We start from the raw sequence: 6,058 nt of genomic DNA on the forward strand, positions 1-6,058 counted from the left end.
TTACCAAATCTTATGAGAGGAATTCCAAACATGCTCGCCATGGGCCATTTGTGTAATGCATGAGTGACTGACGGCAGCAGTTTGATGTTGAGGTTAGCATATGTGGATTGTTTTGCAGCATGTTTTTATCTCCTTGTAGTAGGGCTGTAAAAATATCAACAGACTTGAGTTTTGCGATATGTTTTGTGGTACTGTATCTATTCTCAAAAACACTGCATCTATTTTTAATTAATAGTTTACGTGCAAAGATTTGAAGGAGAGGTTCTCCTGTTATTCCCAAAACAAATGCCCATTGCTCCAAAGTTGTGTTTCTCTGAAAATACACACTTCAACCCGATCAACAGAAAAACTGTTGGCAATTTATTTTTCTGCAAACCACAGATATGTTATGTTTGGACATTAGTTTGTAGTGGAAACATTGAAACTTAACGTTTCTTAACAAAAGTGGTAAAGTAGGTTTAGGCAACAGCAACAACAACAACAAAAAACATTTGGTTATGGTTAGGAAAAGATATGTTTTGGCCATAAACACTCATGTTTGGTAGCACAAAACTCACTTGAAAAGCAGGGATGGGTTTGGCAGCTTAAACTGTCCTGGCAAAAGTTGCGAAGGGTTGGTAAAAAGCACCTGGGAATGGTGGCTTAAACAATGGTAAGGAACTGGCTCTAACTGCAGGTAGTGTGTATTTTCAAAATGTTCTTATTCCAAGTCGTCACATCGTCTACTTATTACACCCTAGTCATCCTGCGTCTGCTATTGACATTCTGGGATGATGCTATGGTGATGTCAAAAAAAGCACATGGCAACCAACGCTAGGACATTAACAAAAGCACATGCTGGGAGGGATGGTTAGGATTAGACAACAAGGGCAGCGATGGTTCGGTGTAATAAAGAAAACATTATTTTCAGGCACGGATAGCAAACACTGGACTCCTGCATGAAAGTCTGAGGTTTGTTTGATCCGTCCAGGGGTTCTCCTGCCTGCTCTATTGGGACCCATAAGTGGTCCTTATATCACATTTTTATCTGCAGCATTTCAACCGATGCCTTCCAGTGGCATAGCATGCAGATGCAGCCGTGCTCCTGCCTGATGCCATCTAGTGGTGGATCATGTGAATGCAAACTGTGGCCTTTGGCTTTGGGTTTTTAAGCCGAAATCATTGCAAAAGTTTCATGACTTCAGAATAAAAAATGTCTGGTATTTTTTAAAGAAACAGAACTTTGGAGCTTTGGCAGTTTGTCTTGGAGATAACAGGCTGATGGTGAAATGAGCATGTGATCCACAAGGATATTTTTTGACTAATGGGTCTTGGGAATTTTGGGCCGTTGGAACAATGGCAAGGCACCTTGCTCAATAGCAGTGTGAGTTGTAGTCAGTCTTCAGCTGTGACTCTTCCTCTCTAAGGTAACAACATATAGTTATGTTACAGGGACTGTGATAAATACAAATGCTAATCCCACTGCTCAGATTGCAATAAAAAAGTAAATTTTTTGCGGATTTTATGCATATGGTGGTGTATATGAGTTCTTTTAAAATGGTATTTAAAAAAATCACAGTATATTGCCTTGTTTACAGTATTGCAATATATCAATAAATCCTCTTAAACAGTTTGTATTATATCTTACAAATTAATGCTCCACCAATGGCATCATCACAATAAGTACTTACTTTAACATTACACACTTAAAGCAAAGTTATGTAGGCTAGGCTTAGGAAAATAAACGCAATGATGTACCTTAAAAATTTCTTATTCTAGTGCATTACTTTCTGTCGGTATATGTATGGAGAGTATATGAGAACAGCCTGAATAAATCTCACTAAATTGAATCATAACCCCTGTATGGTGATACTTATAGTATCACCAGATTCAAAACACAGCCCTACCTTATGGTATTATACATAGAGTATTATTAGTTTTTAGTTATTATCTCATAATTACACATTTTATTGCATAACCCTCTATGCTGTTTAGTGATGTATAGGGAAGAATAACTATTGTACAGTTAAATAGTATACACAACATTTTTTTGCTGCAGGTTTTCTAACTGAGCTAAATGTCACATGATCTCTCGGGTACACACACACCTGTATAATGGAAGTGCCTTCAAGTCAGTTTACATTTTTTATTTATCATGTCACATCTAAGCGCTACATTGTTTTTCAATGATTACTGCTGCCAAAAAAATGTGTATTTTAAATGTTTTGGTTTGTCAAAACAAGTTGTCAACCAACATTCCTGTCTGAGACATTTACTACGTGGGACTTCAAAGTGACTGCTGAGATCAGCTCAGAGAGCTGGCTGTGATCTTAACTCTGCAGACTGACAGAGAGACCAAAAAGATATCACGCTGCTGAGGAAAAAAATGCAATACAGTTCAAGAATAGACTAAAAGACATGACATCCTTAACCCTGCATGCCCAGAAATATCAATTTAAGAGACAAATCAAGCAGAACTAAGACAAAAAGAAGGCGAGTACAGAAGTACAGAAGCACAATTAAGATAATTAAAACTCAAGCTCAGTTCATAGTTTAAAATACTCCCATCTCATCTCATCACATTACAGGCTTCTAGAAAAAGAGATTATGCTTTAGCTGTGGGAGCAGAAGTTAGCTTTGGATCCTCTCAATCTAAATAAAATATTTTCAAGGCCAGTAGATTACAAAACCAGGAGTTACAGTACATGCAAGTGGAGTTGGTGATTTCCACTGACTCAGTTTTTACTCCTGTGAACTATTAGTGATGTGAACATAACAACATTGGTCGGTTGCAGGAGTTTGTAATTTCAACCAATCAGGTCTCAGGGGTTACGTTTAATTATGGTTAATTAAAATGTTATTGAGTTTTGCTAACATTGTGGTATTGCAGACCGTGTGTTCTTAACTACATACAGTAGTTTATAGTAGAGATACTCTGATCTGATACTCTATTGGTATGGATAAAATGGATTACTGGATGGGCATACCCAAAACATTTACATCCCGACTGGTCACCATACCATAGCTTGGTCAGCTTTTTGTGTACATATGACAACTTTAGTATCTATCACTTCTGTTTTCACGGAAGATGTACTGTTTCTGCTCATTAAATGCATACTGTCTTTTTTAAAATAAACGTACAACATCGGTTAAATAGCTAGTATTTATGGTTTTATGGGGATTTATGTGGTTAGGTTGAGAATAAAAAATCCTGGTTTGGCTCAACATTTATAGAGGAAGCAAACAGCTGGCTACCTGGTGAAAGGCCGGGGTTTGTTGGACCCATCCATCTCCCCTCCTTCTCCTTATATTTCAATCTGATGCCACTCGACAGCGCATCACACCGCCGCAAAATCTAACCCTGAAACAGGCAGCTGTTTCCAGCTTAGGCAGACAAAAAAACAATAACAAAAATAAGAGGTATAACTACCACAAAGTCTGTTTGTCTTGCTCCTGTGTAGGAGAGGTGGTATGACCTTTTGCCTATTTGTGCCAAGGGGCTCGCTGTCTCATAATCCATCCACGAGTGCAGATACTGATTTTGTTAGGATCATTGTTGTTGTCATCATCATCATTGTCACATGGAAATAATACGTGGCAAAATTCCAGTAAAATGCGATCCCATCAGCTCCTTTAACTTGTGCACTGTGATTTAGTCCTTTTTGCATCTTCTTACGTCTTTGGCTGATGCTTTATAATTGTCCATGATTCTGGATGGTTCTGGAAATCCAAGTTTTCTGGTTGTGGAATGATTTAACTGTCAACACATCCCGACCTCAACAAGATGATCCATGGTGTCGCTATTCCTAAACTCGGCAGCATCAGACTGCAGTTGCCTCTTCATAGTGAAATGTTATGACAGTTATCCACAGCAGGACTGGGAGCTCCGCACATTCCCACAGATGCACCAGTCCTTATTTACAGTAAAGCAAACGCTTCCTCTCCCACTCTTGCCAGAGTCCCCTGCTCCGTTGGATGGGCATATAGAAAATGAGCCACCTGGTTGAATTGCGTTGTGCAGGATTTAGCCAAGTTTTGTGCATTCCTGATAAACACCTGTAGCTTACACTGGCTAGCAGGATGCTAGATGATCAGGTGTTGGACATGATGTGACCAATCCACTTTAAATACAGTTTCTTTGAGAATATCATATTAGAATTCAGTGTTTCTGGATCGTGGGTCTCATGTTATCTCAGGTAAAAAATTATTCCTGTAAAGTCCTCACAATAAGGTTTTTAAAAAGGAGCACTGGTGTCTGCAGAGACCCTGTGTTGAGGTGTCATTATCAGTAGAGAAAAAGTTTAATCGGTGCATACCTACTTCAGTGGCATTTCTTTAAAGAAGTATGTCACCCATATTAATGGAGTTCTCACATAAAAGTGGGCTGTCTATGCAGTAGGAAGACACAAATACTTTTTAAATTGGTGCTACATGACCAGAGAAAACAGAGAGAAAAGACTGTGGCATTCACTTTTGTTCACAGAGTAGAAAAGAAAGCTGCTTGAAAATCAGCAAAGTATCCCTTTAAATCAAAAGAGGCTGTGGCACAGGTGGAGATGTCCGTACTTTAAACAGTGATATTTAACTTAAAACCTGAAGGCCAAGTGTGGCCCCCAATATGGTGCCAAGTGTCAGAAAATCCTAACATCTTAAAATACTAGAAATGTCCTGAATTTTCTAAAAATATACTGAAATCTTACAACTGTCCTAAAATCTTAGAAACCTCCATCCTGGAAACATCCTAAAATCTTAGTTCTGAAATCCGAGAAACATGTATGGGGCTGCTGCGACTGACCCCTGTCATTTTGCGTAAGTGCCCCTGAAGCAAGCTGAGTATTCCTGCTGTAGAAATACACTGCCATATTAACCTTAAAGTTATCTGCTGTCTAATTACCTCAAGTTTATTCCTGTCATGAAGTTGGACAAGATGTAAAAAAGGAGTTTCAGGGAGCTGTTACATCACTGTGATATTTCTGTGGCACAGACTATGTAACACCTGGTCACCACAGTCTACAACAAATTTAGAGAATAAATAGCAGCAGCAGGATGAGGAGCAGTGAAAAGGGGAGAGGTGCTGTACTGTGTGCCGCTCTTTGCATCTCAAATTATCAGCCATCTTCACGACTTGTAAATAAACACACGCAATAAATACACCCCACGTCTCATGCCAACACACACTTTAAATACCCGGGCTCTGACGACTGAGATAGTACTGCTCATCAAATTTATGCGTGAGCGAGCGCGGGCTAAATTTGCAGCCAGGGAGCCAACTTACGCAATCCTCCCTAGTCTCCCTCCTGTGTCTATACAATGGCTTCAAATCTCACAGTTCTCAAAGCATCCCGGCCCTCCCCAGATCCCTCTCCCACACTACACACTACAACTCCGACACTATTCCTGTACCAGCCCCCGCCGCTGTGGCACAAAAATACCGGTACCTCCAAGAACAGACGCCAAGCCTGTCAGAGCATCATCACATCCCACAGGGCAGCTGGGGAGAGGAGGAGGGAGGAGAGGAGGAGAGAGGAGCAGGTGGAAGGATGAGCGCCGCCGCTGTCGAGAGAAAAGAATCAACAGAGACAGAAAAGGGAAAATAAACACTCAGTCTGTGAGGGAGGGGACACAGTTTACAGTTAAATCCAAGTAGATCAGACTCAAACTGTTTCTCTGTCTTTGGATCGGACTGAGCTGCTGGTGCGTGTCGATACAGCATTAATGATGACCATCTGCTCAGAAATACCCCCTTAAACACCCTACATTTATGAAAGACTTAATGGCTTTTAGGTAACACTTTATTTCAACACACACTGAAGAAGCTCTAATAACAATGCTATTCTATAAAGATAACACACAGCTCTAACTGTGTTTGTAAAGTAAACTCAAGACCTACCTTTTTAGTTTGGTTTTTTATTAAACTTTATCTATTGACTATGTAGTTATATTTTAGTCTGTTTTATAGTTTTACTACTCTATATCATTTTATCATTTTTAACATATTTATATTTGATTTTGCGCTGTTGTCCTTTCATTTGCCTCTTTTTTACAGTGTACGTATCTTACCTATTTATTCACCTATTTA

At 39.5% G+C, this 6,058-nt stretch overlaps 1 protein-coding gene across 1 annotated transcript in view; it reads right to left on the bottom strand.

Moving 5' to 3' along the window:
- The window catches only part of fosb (FosB proto-oncogene, AP-1 transcription factor subunit), a 28,291-nt gene extending 22,759 nt beyond the window's left edge, over nt 1-5,532 (bottom strand). Inside the window, exon 1 of the mRNA XM_088078968.1 lies at nt 5,418-5,532. The gene's annotated coding sequence lies outside the window, so the exon portion shown is untranslated. The remainder of the gene's footprint in view (nt 1-5,417) is intronic.
- Nucleotides 5,533-6,058: the final 526 nt, after the last annotated feature.

The sequence above is a fragment of the Plectropomus leopardus genome, chromosome 6 (genome assembly GCF_026936395.1).
Source record: "Plectropomus leopardus strain MGB_pleo_1.0 chromosome 6, ASM2693639v1, whole genome shotgun sequence".
Classification (NCBI taxonomy): domain Eukaryota; kingdom Metazoa; phylum Chordata; class Actinopteri; order Perciformes; family Serranidae; genus Plectropomus; species Plectropomus leopardus.